Here is a 22,182-nt window from a genome sequence, read left to right as displayed (position 1 = left end):
TGTTAAACGTCCCAGGACCCCCTAGACAATGTCCTTAAGGGTCTCTGGGTTCATGACCATTGGCCTCTGGGCAATTATTGTGAAGACATTTTTCTCATTGATTATCTCAGCTGGATGGAAGGAATAGTCTCCAAGTCTTCCTGTGTGGCTTCCTGTAGTGAAGTAGAGAGCAGAGAACAGCAAGAAGAATGTCAAAAGAAGTGGAAACCGAAGGCAGCAGCAGAAGACGGGAGTGACTGAGAAAAGTTCGGAGCAGACTGACATAAGGAATAGCTTCTCTGCACTGGTGCATGATCTACCTGCGCCTGCATCGCTGGGACTGCCTGTGTCTGCGACGGCGGTTCTAACTCCAACTACGCTGACTCCAGCAGCAGATTCGTCATCGAGTTCGGCTCCTTTCCCTCTCACTGGATCTGACGGAGCACTGCCTGCTGTGGGAGGTCTGGACCTATTGCCGGGAGCAGTGGGTGTACGCTATCCTGCTTCTTGTGGGCCCGTGAAATGCTCAACGAATTGTGTGAGGGGTGTGAATAGGCGGATTTCTCAATTCCCTTCTCCGGCCTTTTTATTGGGCAGTTCAATTGGGAGAAATGTCAGTCCCTGGAGTAAAAATGTTGTGCTATCCAGGAGCACATGTATAGGACATCAATAAGCTACATCCAAACATTTTAAACCAGCATCAGGTAATTGAGTCTATCATAGGGATTCAATGACATTATGAAGGGCAGCTCAGAACAACTGAAGATGGATTCTTCTTCAGGCTAGGGTCTATTTTTCTCAATATCCACCTGACTGACGTGTCCAAATTAACTGCCTGTTGCTCAGGCCCTGAAGCCAGGATATGCATATAATTGGTACCATTGGAAAGGAAACACTCTGAAGTTTCAATCAATCCCTATACCAGTCTGCTGTTCCCACATGCTTCAAGAGGGCCACCATTGTTCCTGTTCCCAAGAAAGCTAAGGTAACTGAGCTAAACGACTACCGCCCCGTAGCACTCACTTCCGTCATCATGAAGTGCTTTGAGAGACTAGGCAAGGACCATATCACCTCCACCCTACCTGACACCATAGACCCACTCCAATTTGCTTACCGCCCAAATAGGTCCAGACGATGCAATCTCAACCACACTGCACACTGCCCTAACCCACCTGGACAAGAGGAATACCTATGTGAGAATGCTGTTCATCGACTACAGCTCGGCATTCAACACCATAGTACCCTCCAAGCTTGTCATCAAGCTCGAGACCCTGGGTCTCGACCCCGCCCTGTGCAACTGGGTACTGGACTTCCTGACGGGCCACCCCCAGGTGGTGAGGGTAGGCAACAACATCTCCTCCCCGCTGATCCTCAACACGGGGGCCCCACAAGGGTGCGTTCTGAGCCCTCTCCTGTACTCCCTGTTCACCCACGACTGCGTGGCCACGCACGCCTCCAACTCAATCATCAAGTTTGCGGACGACACAACAGTGGTAGGCTTGATTACCAACAACGACGAGACGGCCTACAGGGAGGAGGTGAGGGCCCTCGGAGTGTGGTGTCAGGAAAATAACCTCACACTCAACGTCAACAAAACTAAGGAGATGATTGTGGACTTCAGGAAACAGCAGAGGGAACACCCCCCTATCCACATCGATGGAACAGTAGTGGAGAGGGTAGCTAGTTTTAAGTTCCTCGGCATACACATCACAGACAAACTGAATTGGTCCACTCACACTGACAGCGTTGTGAAGAAGGCGCAGCAGCGCCTATTCAACCTCAGGAGGCTGAAGAAATTCGGCTTGTCACCAAAAGCACTCACAAACTTCTACAGATGCACAATCGAGAGCATCCTGGCGGGCTGTATCACCGCCTGGTACGGCAACTGCTCCGCCCTCAACCGTAAGGCTCTCCAGAGGGTAGTGAGGACTGCACAACGCATCACCGGGGGCAAACTACCTGCCCTCCAGGACACCTACACCACCCGTTGTTACAGGAAGGCCATAAAGATCATCAAGGACATCAACCACCCGAACCACTGCCTGTTCACCCCGCTATCATCCAGAAGGCGAGGTCAGTACAGGTGCATCAAAGCTGGGACCGAGAGACTGAAAAACAGCTTCTATCTCAAGGCCATCAGACTGTTAAACAGCCACCACTAACATTGAGTGGCTGCTGCCAACACACTGTCATTGACACTGACCCAACTCCAGCCATTTTAATAATGGGAATTGATGGGAAATTATGTAAATATATCACTAGCCACTTTAAACAATGCTACCTTATATAATGTTACTTACCCTACATTATTCATCTCATATGTATATACTGTACTCTACATCATCGACTGCATCCTTATGTAATACATGTATCACTAGCCACTTTAACTATGCCACTTTGTTTACTTTGTCTACACACTCATCTCTTATGTATATACGGTACTCGATACCATCTACTGTATGCTGCTCTGTACCATCACTCATTCATATATCATTATGTACATATTCCTTATCCCCTTACACTGTGTATAAGACAGTAGTTTTGGAATTGTTAGTTAGATTACTTGTTGATTATCACTGCATTGTCGGAACTAGAAGCACAAGCATTTCGCTACACTCGCATTAACATCTGCTAACCATGTGTATGTGACAAATAAAATTGGATTTGATTTGATTTGAAGTTTGTAGAGATGTTATAAATAATGTAGGAGACTATAACACAATAGATATGGTAGGAGAAAATCCAAAGAAAAACCAACCGGAAATGATTATTTGTTAAGAGCCAATACTCTTCCAATGGAACGTATAGGAAAACATTTGAATCTAGCTCCCAGTATGCAATTCCTATGGATTCCACTGGGTGTCAGTAGTATCTTTTAAATGTTTCAGGCTTGTTTCTTCCCAAACAAGGAAGAATAATGAGTTTTGATACAGGAACTCAGACTTGGAAATCAGTGTGTGCACGTGTGACGAAGAAGACATACACCTGCTAATATTGTTTTCCTATTGAACATACTTCTTTCCGTATGAAATATTATAGTTTAATTACATTTTAGGGTATCTGAGAATGAATTAGAAACATATTTTGAGGGATATAAAGAAGGATTTTATCTAACAAAACGACACTACATGTTGTAGCTGGTACCCTTTGGATGACAAATCAGAGGAACATTTTCAAAAAGTAAGTGAATATTTAATCACTATTTGTGAATTTATGAAACCAGTGCCGGTGGAAAAATATTTTGATGTGGGGAGCCATCCTCAAACAATCAAACGGCATGCTTTCGCTGTAAGCCTACTGTAAATTGGACAATGCAGTTAGATTAACAAGAATTTAAGCTTTTAAACGATATAAGACACTTGTGTGTACCTAAATGTTTAATATCCATAATTTTTAAGATGATTTATTTGAATTAAGTGCCCTCCAGTTTCACTGGAAGTTGTCCCAATAGCGGGAAGCCTAGCCTTGTTAAAGACTACAAAGGGAAGCACAGCTGTGAGCTGCCCAGTGACAGGAGCCTACCAGATGAGCTTAATTAATTCTATACTCACTTCAAGACTAGCAACACTGAAGAGTGCATGAGAGCATCAGCTGTTCCAGATGACTGTGTGATCACGCTCTCCGCAGCCAATGTGAGTAAGACTTTTAAACAGGTTAACCTTCACAAGGCCGCAGGACCAGACGGATTAGCAGCATGTGTACTCCAAGCATGCGCTGACCAAATGGCAAGTGTCTTCACTGACATTTTCCACCTGTCCCTGACTGAGTCTGTAATGCCAACATGTTTCAAGCAGCCCACCATAGTGTCTGTGCCCAAGAACAACAAGGTAACCTTGCCTAAATGACTACCGACCCGTAGCACTCACGTCTGTATGTATGAAGTACTTTGAAAGGCTGGTTATGGCACACATCAACACCATTATCCCAGAAACCCTAGACCCGGTCCAATTTGCATACCACTCCAACAGATCCACATATGACGCAATTTCTATTGAACACCACACTGCCCTTTCCCACCTGGACAAAAGGAACACCTATGTGAGAATGCTATTCATTGACTACAGCTCAGCATTCAACACCATAGTGCCCTCAAAGCTCATCACTAAGCTAATGATCCTGGGACTAAAAACCTCCCTCAGTAACTGGATTCTGGACTTCCTGTCGGACCGCCCTCAGGGGGTAAGGGTAGGTAACAACATCTGCCACGCTGATCCTCATCACGGGGGCCCCTCAGGGGTGCGTGCTCAGTCCCCTCCTGTACTCTCTGTTCACTCATGACTGCATGGCCAGGCATGACTCCAACACCATCATTAAGTTTGTTGACGACACAACAGTGGTAGGCCTGATCACCGACAACAAGGAGACAGCATGTAGGGAAGAGGTCTTAGACGTGGCCGTGTGGTGCCAGGTTAACCTCTTAGTGTGGAAATCCCATTAACATCCGGTGAAATCGGGGGGCGCCAAAATCAAAATACAAAATCGTAATATTAAACATTCATGAAAATACAAGTGTCCTAAATAATTTAAAAGCCTAACTTCTTGTTAATCCAGCCTCTTTGTCAGATTTCAAAAAGGCTTTATGGCGAAAGCATACCATGCGATCTGAGGACAGCGCCCCACACACAAAAGCATTAAAAACATTTTCCAAACCAGCACAGGCGTCACAAAAGTCAGAAATAGCGATAAAATAACTGACGTACCTTTGAAGATCTTCCTCTATTTGCAATCCTATGGGTCCCAGCTACATAACAAATGGTCCTTTTGTTCGATAAAGTTATTCTTTATATCCCAAAAAAAGTCAGTTTAGTTAGCGCGCTTGATTCACCTGTTTCCCTCGTTCAAAATGCATACAAAGGAATCCCAAAAGTTACCAATAAACTTTGTCAAAACAAGTCAAACAACGTTTCTAATCAATCATCAGGGGCCTGTTGCACCAAAGTAGAATTAAGACATCCGGGATAAATGACTCAGCTGAGCTCAATGAAGCCAAAACATGTGCGTCCAGGCTTAATTGGTTGCACAAAGACCAAGCCAGGATGAGCAGACACGGATTCATTAAGCCAGGTGAAACCAATCCTGGATAGGTGCGCGCTCACGGCTCACTCAAATAGACCCCGCCACAGATCACAGATTAACTGATTTACCATGGCAACTAGAGCCGCGTACTTTTCCCCGTCGGAAGCACAAATCCTCATGGAGGCATACGAGGAGGTAAAAGATATAATTAAGAAGAAAGGCAACACCGCCACAGTGATAAAGCAAAGAGAAAAAGCGTGGCAAAGTATTGCAGACCGCCTGAATGCGTAAGTAGTGCACAATTACACACTCACCGCTCCGCTGAAACATCACAATTACAATTCAAATATTTAATTCACATCTCCAAAACGCAGTTGTACTGTAATTATGAAACGGTTACATTTTTAATTGAAATGCACTGCAGATATGAGTGAAATTGTGTAAAGTAAGTCCATCACACTGTATAAAGCTATGATAAATTATTATTAAAGCCTTACATTATTATTTAACGTTACTACGCTCAGTACGGTTTAATCTTAGCCGTTGTACTCTGCTTCTTATGTTGTCCACCGTTTTTTGTGTTTCTCCTGCTTTCATTAATGTAAAGCTGCTTTGACAGAATGAAACAATTGTGAAAAGTGCTATATAAATAAAATTTAATTGAATAAATAGATGAGCTATAATAATAATCACTTTAATTTATATAGCGCCTTTCAAAGGACCCAAGGTCGGTTGCTCACTGCACTGCAAAAATGTCTTTCTTACTTAGTATTTTTGTCTTGTTTTCAGTAAAAAAAAAATATCTAAAAAACATCTTGAATATTTTCTTGAGCAAAATTACCTAGGAAAATAAGCAAAAAAATCTGCCAGTGAAACGAGAACTTTTCTAAAATTAAGTGTTTATGGAAAAAGTAAACTTATTTCAAGAGAATTTTTATTATATTGACAGATTTTTTATTTGCTTGTTTTAAGCACACATTTACTTAAAGTTTATATTTTTTTGTCTAAACTATACTTATTTTGCTAGGTCATTTAGCAAATCAAGAAAATACATCTTTATTTAAGTTTTTTTTTTTTATATTTTTACTGAAAACAAGACAAAAATACCAAGTAATTTTTTGCAGTGTGACTCCATTAAATGTGTGTGTGTGTGTGTAGATTAAACATGAACGGGCCAAAACGGACATGGCAGCAGGTCAAAATCAAATACAAGAACATTCTGCAGAATGGTATGGTCCCTGACTAATATTTAACAAAGCACAAGCATATATTGTACCCAGAAGGTGCCTGCTCACACATTGTCTGTACTGTTTTAGCAGTGAAAAAGAATACCCACAGACAAGGCACGGGTGGTGGGTCACCAAAGGCTGACCTTACCCCAGCAGAGGACATGGCCTTGGAGCTAAATAAAGGCAGGCCCGTCTTAGAGGGGATCCCTGGGGGAAAGAGACGAGCATAGGTTCCTCCCAAGATGCCACCCGCTTCATTCAAGGTATGTCCTTCCATCTCTACATGGGATACAACCACATTCATATTGAATCAATTTGGACTGTCTGACTTTGGTTTACCTATTGCCTTGCAGTGTCTGGCAGCACTGTGTTCCTGTTAGAGCCACCAGCACAAGCACCAGACGATGCTGATCCAGTGAGTACTCCATCAAAGGCATACTGTAGGCCTGGCATGTCTTGTCTACTAGCTTCAATATGAATCCGATTAAATGTGATAGGGTGAAGGCCCCAGTGCAGCAGCAACAGCACATGATGGAGACGATGATGATGAGGAGGAGACCATCTCTCTGGATTCCAGAAGGCATGAGGTATCATGGTAAGACTGTGAAAGTACTATTTACTCTACAATGGTGAGGAGTCCTCATCAAAATCAAAAAAATCTAATTTCTTTTACAGGACCCAGATGCTATACAGTGGGAAAACCAGCCTGGCAACATAGTGCGTATTAATAAAAGGACACCACATCCTGCCAAATTCCAGCTGCGCTAATTGTACTGTGTTCACAGAGCTCACAAGCTATCAGAAAGTTGTATGGCAACCACCTCCGGCGCCAAATAGAACTGGCAGACATAGACATTCAGTACAAGAAGAAAAAGATGGAAAATCTTGCACTGGAGTCCGAAATAAAAAGAGGACAATTAGGAAACTGGACCTTGAAATAAAAAAACTTGAGAGGGAGGTGAGATATGCCTTCAATGTACACTGTATGCTAACTGTAACACAAATGTATTAATCATTATTTGTATTTCCTCCCCCAGCTCCAAGAAGATGACACAGCTCAAAATAAAAATTAGGTATATTCTCGTAAAGTCAAGTGAGCCATGACATATGAGCTCTTATTGTGAGCACACAGGACGGTGGCATCTTTCTAAGGTTTTTTTATTTTCCCAGCAATCAGTACAACCAAGTCATCGTTATAAGGCATCGCCCTCTTTTGCCCACCCCCAGCACCAGGTGTGGCCACTAGCCTATATGAAGGCCCAAAATTGTGTGTTCCTTTCTGCTCTGACAATGGCATGCCCATTCGTGCGAGATGTGGTGGATGAAGAAGCACTTGTGCTGAGGAGAGCCTTCAGGCGAGAAAGGGTCTTCAGGGACCGGTTGGACCCACTGGCCTTCCCTGACGACCATCTATATGAAAGATACAGGTTTTCTGCAGATGGCATCAGGTATCTATGCAGACTACTGGGTCCCAGGATTAAGCACCGCACTGCACGGAGCCATGCACTGAGTGTGGAGCAAATGGTTTGTGTGGCCTTGCGCTTTTTGCTAGTGGAGCCTTCCTGTACTCAGTGGGGGATGCAGAACAGCTGAACAAGGCCACAATTTGCCGCACAATAAGGAGTGTGTGTCTGGCTATCAAAGCATTAGCAGATGTCTTCATCTCCTTCCCTGGCCACAGAAGACTCTGTGACATCAAAGAGGAGTTCTATAGGATTGCAGGTAAGAGGATCTACAAATTACAGGACAACTGTTAACACATAGTAGGATACTCATTACTTTGTGTGACAGGTTTCCCCAATGTCATTGGTGCAGTGGACTGCACACACATAAGGATAAAAGCCCCCTCAGGTGCCCATGAGGCCGATTTTGTGAATAGGAAATCCTTTCACAGCATTAATGTTCAGGTGAACATAACTTTTTGATATTGTCCATTGACGAACACTCTGCATTGCCAGTGATGTGCATTGATTGGTGTAATATTCCTCATTTTATGATTTCAGATGGTCTGCAATGCTGACTGTGTGATCAGCAATGTTGTGGCAAAATGGCCTGGCTCAGTCCATGACTCCAGAATCTTTCGGGCCTCTGAAATCTATCAGTGCCTATCACAAGGTAAGCCACACAACCCCTATTTATAACCATCATGGCTGTGTCAAGAATATCACTGTGTTTATGAGGTAGTAATGATGAGATTTTGTGTTGACAGGTGAATTCTCTGGTGTGTTGCTGGGAGACAGGGGTATGGCTGCCAGCCTTTTCTCCTGACACCTTTCACAGACCCCCAGGAAGCACAGCAGGCCTACAACCATGCCCATGCCAGGACCAGGGCCAGAGTTGAAATGACCTTTGGCCTCCTGAAGGCACGCTTTCACTGCCTTCACAAATTAAGGGTCAGCCCTGTTAGGGCATGTGATATTACTGTGGCTTGTGCTGTCCTCCACAATGTGGCCTGCCTGAGGAAGGAGAGGGCCCCCAGAGTGCCACCAGCCATGGACTGGGACAATCCGGCAATCTTCCCTGATGACGACAGTGGTCGGCTGCTGAGGGACCAATATGTGTTGAATTATTTTAGTTAGTATGTGTGCTTTCAATTTTGGTTAAATATGTCCTGCGGTGGCAGAGGAATTTGGGTTTTTTTGGGTTCGTTTTTTACGAATTTGGCCTCTTATGATGTTTGTGCGGTATACTGTGTGTAATACAAGGCTGCAGGGAGGCTACTGCATCCATTCATTTGTCTGTTCAGTTGATGTGTATGGATTTGTCCTGCATTTATTTTAGTGTGCAGACATGCAGGGTGTGTTATATACAGACCTTTGAATGTGTATGTATCATTTTGTATAATATGCTTGGATTCTGTGCTTTCCATCTTGTAGAGTCACTGTGACTTCAGTTTCGAAAGGAGCTGATGGTTTACCTGCTTTGTTTTGTCCTTATTCAATAAAGGAACATAATGTTACACATTGTGTTTTTATATTCATATGGAATGTGTATTTGTTTATATGACAGAGTACTAGGGCCACACTGAAGAAAAAGGATAAAGTCATAAATTTATGAGGTTGGTTCTTTCTGCAGAAAAGCTACATATTGTTTTTACAGTTTTGATACTTATGACAATGTGATACTTAATATTCTGGCACATCAGCATGTCTTTGTTTATGAAACCATACTGAAGTACAATTTCACGAAATGCCCCGCATCTGTCATTTTAACAACTGTCCTCCTTTAAAACAACTGGTTACAATATTATGACTTGTCTTTTTTTTCCCTCTGTGGCCCTAATATTCTATCATTTTATATATAGTCTATGGGAAACTGTAAATTATCTAATGATAGCAACATCTAAAAATAATTTTTATCCAAAATCATTGAAATTAATGATCACAAACGTTTAAATAATGACAGTGGGTCTAGTTATATGTGATAACAATGTATAGTGAGCAGTGAAATAACTATTGGTTTCCATTTGTGGTGACTGCTGACTGACATTAGGGATGAGATTAAATAGATCCTGGAATTTAGCCTGGTCTGGAGCAGGCTAGCTCCACAGAATAAATCTCCATGGTAATTTATACCAATAAAATATCCTCCTGCCCCCTATCCATCTTTAGTGCAACCGGATTACGGATCAATTGAGCCAGGATCACCAAGATATCCTGGCTTAATCCCTTATCCTAGTTTTGTGCAACAGGCCCCAGGTACCCTATTATGTAAATAAACAATACAATTTAAGGTGGAGAATAGTATGTTCATTACTGGAGATAAATAACGAAGTGTGAGCCCTTATCCACGCTCGCCACCAATAGTACAGTCAAAATGAGAGCCACCTAGAAAAACTACAAATTCGAGCTAATTTAAAAAAAAAAAGACTGACATCTAGTGGAAGCCCTAGGAATGGCAATCTGGGAGGTATTCCTTTGATTTTCCCATAAACAAGCATTTGAACGGGCAGACACCTAACAAAAAATCTGGATGGATTCTCCTCAGATTTTCACCTGCCATATCAGTTTTGTTATACTCATAGACATTATTTTAACCGTTTTAGAATCTTCAGAGTGTTTTCTATCCTATACTACCGATACTAATTATATGCATATCTTAGCTTCTGGGCCTGAGGAACAGGCAGTTTACTTTGGGCACGTCAGTCATCCGAATTTCCGAATACTGCCCCCGGCCCTCAAGAAGATAACAACCTCTCCCTCAACGTGAACAAAACAAAGGAGATGATTGCAGACTACAGGAAAAGGAGGGCCGAGCACACCCCCATTCTCATTGACGGGGCTGTAGTGGAGTAGGTTGAGAGTTTAAGTTCCTTGGTGCACCAACAAACTAACATGGTCCAAACACACTAAGACAGTCGTAAAGATGGCATGACAATTCCCCCTCAGGAGACTGAAAAGATTTGGCATGGTCCTCAGATCCTCTGTAGCCGTACCATTGAGAGCAACCTAACTGGTTGCAACTGCTCAGCCTCCGACCGCAAGGCACTACAGAGGTTAGTGCGAACGGCACAGCACATCACTGGGGCCAAGCTTCCTACCATCCAGGACCTCTATACAAGGTGGTGTAAGAGGAAGGTCCTAAAAATGGTCAAAGACTCCAGCCACCCAAGTTATACACTGTTCTCTCTGCTACTGCACGGGAAGCGATACCGGAGAGCCAAGTCTAGATCCAAAAGGCTTCTTAATAGCTTCTACCCCCAAGCCGTAAGACTCCTTAACAGCGAATTAAATGGCTACCCAGACTATTTGCATCCCCCTTTTACATTGCTGGTACTCTCTGTTTATTATCTTAGCATAGTCACTTTAACCTGTTACTCCTACCCCCTACTTTTTCGAACATTCTGTTAAAAATCGCGCAACATTTCAGTGCCCTGCTACTCATGCCAGGAATATAGTATATGCATATGATTAGTATGTGTGGATAGAAAACACTCAGACGTTTATAAAACTGGTTAAATCACGGCCGTGACTATAACAGAACGTGCATTTCATCGAAAAGTGTAGGAAAATCTGATCACTGAAAATGGGAAAATATATCCATGCGCCACCAATTGTTAAACGTGAACCACATTAAATGGGGCCAAGGTTGCAATACCTACAGCTTCCACACAATGTCAACAGTCTTGTCATTTGCCTACGATTTGTTACTTGGTCAAACAGACACAAGGCAGCGCAGTTCATCTGGTCTCCGACCGGATATTTTGGTTGAGATTTACCCGGACATTATTTCCAGACGTACAGCTATAGAATATACATCGCCTCGTGATCAATTTGATCGCTTATTAACGTTTACTAATACCTAAAGTTGCATTACAAAAGTATTTCGAAGTGTTTTGTGAAAGTTTATCGTCTACTTTTTTAATTTAAAAAAATGACGTTACGTTATAAAACGCTATTTTTTTCGTTGATCACACAGTCTTCATAGATCGATATCTAGGCTATATATGGACCGATTTAATCGGAAAAAAAGACCCAATAGTGATGTTTATGGGACATCTAGGAGTGCCAACAAAGAAGATGGTCAAAGGTAATGAATGTTTTATATTTTATTTGTACGTTTTGTGTAGCGCCGTCTATGCTAATTATTTTGTTTACGTCCCCTGCGGGTCTTTTGGTATCAGATAATAGCTTCTCATGCTTTCGCCGAAAAGCATTTTAAAAATCTGACTTGTTGCCTGGATTCACAACGAGTGTAGCTTTAATTCAATACTGTAGCACAGTTGGTAGAGCATGGCGCTTGTAACGCCAGGGTAGTGGGTTCGATTCCCGGGACCACCCATACGTAGAATGTATGCACACATGACTGTAAGTCGCTTTGGATAAAAGCGTCTGCTAAATGGCATATATTATTATTATATATTAATAACCTGCATGTGTATTTTAATGAACGTTTGAGTTTTAAAGAGTGCTATTAGCATTTAGCGTAGCGCATTTGCATTTCCATATGTCTAGATGGGACGCCTGCGTGTCAGTTAGGAGCAAGAGGTTAACTGGACTTACATGTACACTACAGGTCGAAAGTTTTAGATAAAACCTACTCATTCAAGGGTTTTTCTTTATTTTTACTATTTTCTACATTGTCGAACAATAGTGAAGACATCAAAACTATGAAATAACACATATGCAATCAAGTAGTAAGCAAAAAAGTGTTAGACAAACCAAAATGTATTTTTATATTTGAGATTCTTTAAATAGCCACCCTTTGCCTTGATGACAGCTTTGCACACACATGGCATTCTCTCAATAAGCTTCATGAGATAGTCACCTGGAATGCATTTAAATTAACAGGTAAAAGGTTCATTTGTGGAATTTCTTTCATTCCTAATGCGTTTGAGCCAATCAGTTGTGTTGGGACAAGGTAGGGGGGGTATACAGAAGATAGCCCTATTTGGTAAAAGACCTAGTCCTTATTATGGCAAGAACAGCTCAAATAAGCAAAGAGAAATTACAGTTCATTATTACTTTAAGTCATGAAGGTCAGTCAATATGGAACATTTCAGTCGCAAAAACCATCAAGCGCTAGGATGAAACTGTCTCTCATGAGGACCACCACAGGAATGGAAGACCCAGAGTTACCTCTGCTGCAGAGGATAAGTTCATTAGAGTTGCCAGTCTCAGAAATTGCAGCCCAAATAAATGCTTCAGAAAGTTCAGGTAACAGACACATCAACCATTCAGAAGAAATTGTGTGAATCAGGCCTTGAAGGTCGAATTTCTGCAAAGAAACCACTACTGAAGGACACCAATAATAAGAAGAGACTTGTTTGGGCCCTGAAACACAAGCAATTTGTCAGGACCCGGTTACGAACCCGGGTCTCCGGAGTGAGAAACAGTCACTTAACCAACTGAGCCACGAATAGTCGGCAGAACCCAGAAGATGAGGCAGACACAGCAGTACTTGAGACGGTGTATTTAATGAAGTAAAAAGTGAAGTTCTTCAGGAAAACATGTAACTCCACAACCTCAAAAGGAATTCCACAAGAACAAAGGTAATCCTCCAAGACAAAAAAGGTAAATCCACAAGGTGGAAGGTAAAGCACAAAAAGCCTCAAAAGATACTCAAAAACAAACAAACAAGAACAAAAAACAGAATTCCACAAGAGAGTCCACCGGGATCAACAAGAGTTCACAAAGTTCTAGGGCTGGGTGCTAACATACAAACACAGAGCAAAGAACTGAGGAAAACAAATGGTTTAAAAACAATCAGGGGAAACGAGGCACAGGTGCAAATAATAATGGGGATCAAGGGAAAACAAAAGGTCAAAAGGCACAATGGGGGCATCTAGTGACCAAAAACCCGGAACAACCCTGGCCAAATCCTGACACAATTAGACCGGTGGAAATTTGTCCTTTGGTCTTGAGTCCAAATTGGAGATTTTTAGTTACAACCGTAGTGTCTTTGTGAGAAGGTGTGGGTGAACGGATGATCTCTGCATGTGTATTTTCCACCGTGAAGCATGGAGGAGGAGGTGTTATGGTGTGGGGGTGTTTTGCTGGTGACACTGATTTATTTCAAATTCAAGACACACTTAACCTGCATGGCTACCACAACATTCTGCAGCGATACGCCATCCCATCTGGTTTGGGCTTAGTGGGACTATCATTTGTTTTCCAACAGAACAATGACCCAACACATCTCCAGGCTGTGTAAGGGCTATTTTACCAAGAAGGAGAGTGGTGGAGTGCTGCATCAGATGACTTGGCCGCCACAATCCACCACCCTCAATCCAATTGAGATGGTTTGGGAAGAGTTGGACCACAGAGTGAAGGGAAAGCAGCCAACAAGTGCTCAGCATATGTGGAAACTCGTACAAGACTGTTGGAAAAGCATTCCAGGTGAAGCTGGTTGAGAGAATGCCAAGAACGTGCAAAGCTGTCATCAAGGCAAAGGGTGGCTATTTGAGGAATGGTTACTACATGATTCCACATGTGTCATTTCAAAGTTTTGATGTCTTCACTATTATTCTACAATGTTAGAAAATAGTGAAAATAAAGAAAAAAAAACTTGAATGAGTAGCTGCTCTAAGACTTTTGACCGGTAGTGTACATATTACCTCAATTACCTCAACTAACCTGTGCCCCCGCACATTGACTCTATACTAGTTATCAGGTATGTACAGTTGAAGTCTGAAGTTTACATAAACTTAGGATGGAGTCATTAAAACTCGTTTTTCAACAACTCCACAAATTCCTTGTTAGCAAACTATAGTTTTGTTAGGTTAGGACACCTACTTTGCGCATGATACAAGTAATTTTTCCAACAATTGTTACAGACAGATTATTTTACTTATAATTCACTGTATCACAATTCCAGTGGGCCAGAAGTTTACATACACTAAGTTGACTGTGACTTTAAACATCTTGGAAAATTCCAGAAAATGATGTCATGGCTTTAGAAGCTTCTGATAGGCTAATTGACATTATTTGAGTAAATTGGAGACGTACCTTTGGATGTATTTCAAGGCCGACCTTCAAACTCAGTGCATCTTTGGATGACATCATGGGAAAATCAAAAGAAATCAGCCAAGTTTGTAGACCTCCACCAGTCTGGTTCATCCTTGGGAGCTATTTCCAAATGCCTGAAGGTACCACGTTCATCTGTACAAACAATAGTATGCAAGTATAAACACCATGGGACCACGCAGCCATCATACCGCTCAGGAAGGAGACGCGTTCTGTCTCCTAGAGATGAACGTACTTTTTTTGTGTGAAAAGTGCAAATCAATCCCAGAACAACAGCAAAGGACCTTGTGAAGATGCTGGAGGAAACAGGTACAAAAGTATCTATATACACAGTAAAACAAGTCCTATATCGACATCACCTGAAAGGCCACTCAGCAAGGAAGAAGCCACTGCACCAAAACCGCCATAAAAATGCCAGACTACGGTTTGCAACTGCATATGGGGACAAAGATCATATGTTTTGGAGAAATGTCCTCTGGTCTGATGAACCAAAAATAGAACTGTTTGGCCATAATGACCATCGTAATGTTTAGAGGAAAAAGGGGGAGGCTTGCAAGCTGAAGAACAACTGTGAAGCACGGGGTGGCAGCATCATGTTGTGGGGGTGCTTTGCTGCAGGAGGGACTGGAGTACGTCACAAAATAGATGGCATCATGAGGTGGAAAAATGGCTATATTGAAGCAACATCTCAAGACATCAGTCAGGAAGTTGAAGCTTGGTTGCTTGGTTGCAAATGGGACTTCCAAATGAACAACGAACCCAAGCATACTTCCAAAGTTGTGGCAAAATGGCTTAAGGACAACAAAGTCAAGGTATTGGAGTGGCCATCACAAAGCCCTGACCTCAATCCTGTAGAAAATTTGTGGGCAGAACTGAAAAAGCATGTGCGAGCAAGGAGACCTACGAACCTGACTCAGTTACACCAGCTCTGTCAGGAGGAATGGGCCAAAATTCACCCAACTTATTGTGGGAAGCTTGTGGAAGGCTACACGAAACATTTAACCCAAGTTAAACAATGTACAGGTAATGCTACCAAATACTAATTGAGTGTATGTGAACTTCTGACCCACTGGGAATGTGATGAAAGAAATAAAAGCTGAAATAAATCATTCTCTCTATTATTCTGACATTTCACATTCTTAAAATAAAGTGGTGATCCTAATTGAGCTAAGACAGGGAAATTTTACTTGCCTGAAATGTCAGGAATTGTGAAAAACGGAGTTTAAATGTATTTGGCTAAGGTGTATGTGAACTTCCGACTTCAACTGTAGGTAAGACCCAGATGCAGACAACGTTCAATTAACAATGGTTTAATAATCCAACAGGGGCAGGCAATAGACAGGTCAAGGCAGACAGGGGTCAATAATCAAATCAAATGTATTTATATAGCCCTTCTTACATCAGTTGATATCTCAAAGTGCTGTACAGAAACCCAGCCTAAAACCCCAAACGGCAAGCAATGCAGGTGTAGAAGCACGTCCAGAAGTGGGGCAAAGGTACAGGTTGGCAGGCAGGCTCAGGGTCAGGCAGAGTGGTCAGATTGGCGGACTCAGAGTCAGGACAAGCAAGGGTCAGAACCAGGAGGGTGAGAAAAATAGAAACTGGGAAAAGCAGGAGCTGAGACAAAAAACGCTGGTTGACTTGACAAACAAGACGAACTGGCAACAGACAAACAGTGAACACAGGTATAAATACACAGGGTTTGTGGGTAAGATGGGCGACACCTAGAGGTGTCTCCACCTAAGGTGGAGACAATCACAAAGACAGGTGAAACAGATCAGGGTGTGACACCGGTACCCCCTGTATATAGCCTCGCTACGTTATTTTACTGCTGCCCTTTAATTCTTTGTTATTTAAATTTTTTACTGAACAATTTTTTACCTCACTTATTTTTCTTAAAACTGCATTGTTGGTTAAGGGCCTGTAAGTAAGCATTTCACTGTGAGGTCTACAACTACACATGTTGTATTCGGCGCATGTGACAAATACCATTTGATTTAATGTAATCGAGACAAAGATGAATGGAGCAAAGTACAGAGAAATCCTTGATTAAAACCAGCTCCAGGGCTCTCAAGAATCTCAGACTGGTGGCGAAGGTTCATCCTTCCAAAAATACAATGACCTTAAGCACACAGCCAAGGCAACGCAGGAGTGGCTTTGGGACAAGTCTTTGAATGTCCTTGAGTGGCGCAGACAGAACCCTGACAATAGCTGTGCAGCCACGCTCCTCATCCAACCTGACAGAGCTTGAGAGGATCTGCAGAGAAGAATGGGAGAAACTCCACAAATACAGGTGTGCCAAACTTGTAGCATCATCCCCAAGAGGACTCGAGGCTGTAATCAATGCCAACTATGCTTCAACAAAGTACTGAGTAAAGATTACTCAAAAATCACACAATGTGATTTTCTGGATTTTTGTTTTAGACTCCGTCTCTCACAGTTGAAGTGTACCTATGATTTTTTTTAAATACAGACCTCTACATGCTTTGTAAGTAGGAAAACCTGCAAAATCGGCAATGTGTCAAATACTTGTTCTCCCCACTGTATGTACTAAAGTTTTAGAAGAAAATGATGGGCTTGAAAGAAAATTGTATTTACCTTCAATTAATGAAATATCTCTTCCTCCAAGGGGTGTGTGTGTGTGTGTGTGTGTGTGTGTGTGTGTGTCTGACTCCAAGGCCTTCTTTTCTAAGAAAAATACATTTCAAAATTAATCTGTCCTACAATTAAAAATAATTATATAAAAATGTATTGGGTATTAAAGTGTAGTATTGTGTGATAATAATATGTGTGATTCATGTAAAGGTTTGGTAAAAAACTGTGTTGTAAGTTCAATATTGCATAGTAAACTTTTCTGTACTAAAGTTTTAAAAGAAAATAAAGGGTTTTAAAAGAAAATTGAAAATGAAATCTCTGTCTCCCTTTGTCTGTCTCACCGATCTGTTTCTCTGTCTCTTTACACCAGTATCACATCAGATATAGTTTATATTTGTACATTTTTGAGTTTGCGTCTCAAAATTACTTTAAATACATCACAAAAGACTTAAATGTAACAAAACGCCTATTGTTTTATTGAGCTGTACACTGAGATTCTCAGTTGATCAATATTCCCCTCCAGTGATTCCCCAAAATTTTGTCAACATGTGCTCCAAAAATGGAGCAGATATCTTATACCACTCTATATCACTCCATCTCCTTAGCTATCATACTCAAATTTCACTGATTTCAAAACTCAGTCCTCCAGAAAGTGGAGAGCATACATAACATCAGCTAGCGAGCCAGCCAGGTAACGTTAGCTAGCTAACAGTACACTTTAACTTGACATTAGGTTTATGCAGATTTACATTTACGACACATTTTTAAAAAGCTGCATTTGACACAATTACTTAGACATACTGGCCAGCTCCAATAGACAGACGCGTGCTACATACAGTGGTTCCTCCTTTAAAAGTTGTGTCATTCTACACCTTGAGTGCTGCCGCAGCGTTCTGTGGCACGTCGTTTAATTGTCAGGCACTTTTTCTGTTACTGCAAGTTAGTGCTAGTTTGACCACCAGAGGGTATCTTTGAGAAGAATTTGATAGTCTTCCATATTGGCATTACCAGAGACGGGGAGGGAAAGCAGGAGACCGGGGTTCAATTCCCCGACGGGGAGGAATTAGTAGGCTGTCCTTGTAAATGAGAATTAGTTCTTAACTGATTCCATATGTGTTATTTCATAGTTGTGATGTCTTCACTATTATTATACAATGTAGTAAATAGTAAAAATATAGAAAAATCCTGGAATGAGTATGTGAGTCCAAACTTTTGACTGTTACTTGATTAATTCATTAGATTAATATTATGGTGTTTCTATTCCATGGAAAATGAAAAACCCTCTGGGTTTCTGTTAGGATGGAACGGAAAATATGGCGCTGGACAACGTGACGCTCATAAATTCAGAGCGTTGTCAGATTGTCAGTTTGTAAATTCAGACCATTTCGCTCTCACTTTGTAGGGTTGATTTGAGTGTTTTGGCCTTAGAACGACAATCAAACACCCAATCTAATCTTCCAGACACAAATGAGACCACTCTGACCATTTTACTCACCCTAGCAGAGCTGGTTAGGCAGTTTTCGAGTTAACCAGAGCGCTGTTGACTGTAACTGTGTTGCTAGAAACAATTTAATTATGCTATTTTGCCAACGTTTACTGACACTGGCCATATTTAACGGGTGTTGAGCGCCCGTAAATTAATTATTCTGCACTCTGAGTAGATAGCCAGAGCAAATATATGAAAGCACCCGAATGTCCATTGAGAACGCTCAACGACTATACCATACCATTTGTGATGGGAATAATCAAGTCAATAAACTTTGGGTAACTAGATGTCAAGTTTGATGTATAACTACTAACGTTAGGTAGATCGTTAACATACCGGTACATACTGCTGTAATGATATGCTACATGGTTCATAAAGACAGCGTTGCGAATTAATTGTCAGCCAACATAACGTGACAGGTAACTTATTTGAAAAGTCATGACTTTATTACATTGAGTAGCAAGCTACCGCGAGGACGCGCTCTATCAACTCTGCGGCTCGACCATGCTTTTGGTGCACAGTCGATAGTGCGCTGGACTTCGGGCAAGAAGGTTGAGGGTTCAAAACCTGCTCAATGCTTGTTTCATTTGAAGTCGTGCACAAATATCAGTTAATTATTTGGTTTATATGGCCCATTCATTGTCAGTTAGACACACAGTAGTGCATTGGGAACCAAAAGTATAATCAGTGCTCTATCTCCCCCTTGGTCGTTTGGGCAAATCTGGTCTGTGATAGGACATTTTTTTTCACACCTAGCTATTAGACTATTCTTTAGTAAAGGTTGAATAGTCTATTGTTCAGCTATTTGCCCCCCTCCCCAATTTGCAACAAATGGATGTCTTGTTGTTGAGTGCAAAACTCAAACTTTTTATTATTATTTTTTTTTAAATGTTCTTGAAAGCAAAAACGAAGAAAAAAATGTTGCAGTCAAATATTTTGTGATAGAGCATTTATTATGCATTGTATTCCCCCAAAATATTTTGAGAACAAAAAAATGTATTTGAAAACAAAACTCCAATTTAATTTTGCTATCAACCACCCTCCATTTTGGCAATTTTTGAGTGTCCGTTTGGCTACAACCAATACTGTTCTTTCCGACGCAAAGGAAGTCATAGCGGACACCCACGAAGAAGGACTGTGTGATGATGGCATTCTTCCGTCCAACTTTTACATAGCTCCTTCGATTCAGTGTCGGTTCATAACATTGTACTATATTACATACATACATACCATAGAATAATAAATCATGCAATTATTATTCTCAAGCTAACCAAATGATTTTAGCTTCGAACGCCTGTACTCGCCATTTTCAGTTGAATTAATCTAAATTTATTTTATGGCAACAGGCCATGTCCTATTTGTTTCATAGTCAATATGTAATCATATTTCATGACATTTCATGACAGTGTAACAGTTAGCTTTTGTTAAAGAAGTATGAAAGAACACAATATGTCTGTCAGGGAATGCTATTCTGATATGTCAGATGAAGAGGTAGACCAGAAAGTCAGCGCCATAAGGAAAGAATGCCCCATGCGGGCTTTAGAATGGTCAAAGGAAGTTTCAGAGCAATGGGCCATAGTGTACAATGGTGATGTCACGTCCTGACCATAGAAAGCTTTTATTTTCTACGGTAGAGTAGGTCAGGGCGTGACTGGGGGGTTGTTCTAGTTTATATTTTCTATGTTGGTGATTTGTGTAATTCCCAATTAGAGGCAGCTGGTTATCGTTGTCTCTAATTGGGGATCATACTTACGTATCATTTTTTCCACCTGTGGGTGATGGGATATTGTTTATGTTTAGTTGCCCGTTAGCACTGCATTGTCGTCACGATTCGTTTATTCTTTATTGTTTTGTATTTGCTTAAGTTTCACTTTATTCATTAAAAGTATGTGGAACTCTACGCCTTGGTTCGATCATTATTACGAACATTGTGACAGGCGAAGAGTTAGGGAGTCTTTGCAGCGTGTAGATGGTGCAGGTATCATTGCCAGAATGATCCAGCTTCATTGCAACGAAAAATACTCTGTTCCTGCTCCCCTGTCTCTCGTCCACATTGATACAAATCTTAAATTGATAAGGAACTAAGATGTATAATGTCTCCATCAAATCTAAGAAGTTATTTTAACTTTTTTATTCTTATTCGTAGACAAATTTTCAATGATGTATGAAATTGGAGTTGTTCTTCCATCAACTGATAATAAAGAAACAATGAAGCAGGTTAATAGGTAAAAATTTCACGTCTAATTCAACTGATTTTTTTCAAGATACAACAGGGAAGTATATTATTTTGTATACATATTGCATATTTCCAATCACCTAATGAACAACCACAATACCAGTCTGGTGTTAAGATTTCTGTGCTGTATCCTGAAAATGACATCTGCTACTTTAGATTGAACGGTCATATTTTTTAATTTTTTTATTTCACCTTTATTTAACCTGGTAGGCAAGTTGAGAACAAGTTCTCATTTACAATTGCGACCTGGCCAAGATAAAGCAAAGCAGTTCGACAGATACAACGACACAGAGTTACACATGGAGTAAAACAAACATACAGTCAATAATACAGTATAAACAAGTCTATATACAATGTGAGCAAATGAGGTGAGAAGGGAGGTAAAGGCAAAAAAGGCCATGGTGGCAAAGTAAATACAATATAGCAAGTAAAACACTGGAATGGTAGTTTTGCAATGGAAGAATGTGCCAAGTAGAAATAAAAATAATGGGGTGCAAAGGAGCAAAATAAATAAATAAATTAAATACAGTTGGGGAAGAGGTAGTTGTTTGGGCTAAATTATAGGTGGGCTATGTACAGGTGCAGTACTCTGTGAGCTGCTCTGACAGTTGGTGCTTAAAGCTAGTGAGGGAAATAAGTGTTTCCAGTTTCAGAGATTTTTGTAGTTCATTCCAGTCATTGTCAGCAGAGAACTGGAAGGAGAGGCGGCCACAGAAAGAATTGGTTTTGGGGGTGACTAGAGAGATATACCTGCTGGAGCGTGTGCTACAGGTGGGAGATGCTATGGTGACCAGTGAGCTGAGATAAGGGGGGACTTTACCTTGCAGGGTCTTGTAGATGACATGGAGCCAGTGGGTTTGGCGACGAGTAGGAAACGAGGGCCAGCCAACGAGAGCGTACAGGTCGTAATGGTGGGTAGTATATGGGGCTTTGGTGACAAAACGGATTGCACAGACTGCATCCAATTTGTTGAGTAGGGTATTGGAGGCTATTTTGTAAATGACATCGCCAAAGTTGAGGATTGGTAGGATGGTCAGTTTTACAAGGGTATGTTTGGCAGCATGAGTGAAGGATGCTTTGTTGCGAAATAGGAAGCCAATTCTAGATTTAACTTTGGATTGGAGATTGATATGGGTCTGGAAGGAGAGTTTACAGTCTAACAAGACACCTAAGTAT

The 22,182-nt window shown here is 41.4% G+C and overlaps 1 pseudogene; it reads left to right on the top strand.

The window, feature by feature from the left end:
• Positions 1-4,923: 4,923 nt before the first annotated feature.
• Positions 4,924-9,167, top strand: LOC127907377 (putative nuclease HARBI1; annotated as a pseudogene).
• Positions 9,168-22,182: the final 13,015 nt, after the last annotated feature.

The sequence above is a fragment of the Oncorhynchus keta genome, chromosome 14 (assembly GCF_023373465.1).
Source record: "Oncorhynchus keta strain PuntledgeMale-10-30-2019 chromosome 14, Oket_V2, whole genome shotgun sequence".
Classification (NCBI taxonomy): domain Eukaryota; kingdom Metazoa; phylum Chordata; class Actinopteri; order Salmoniformes; family Salmonidae; genus Oncorhynchus; species Oncorhynchus keta.
The sequence above is the reverse complement of the archived record's forward strand: the minus strand, read 5'-3'. Positions and strand labels throughout refer to the sequence as shown.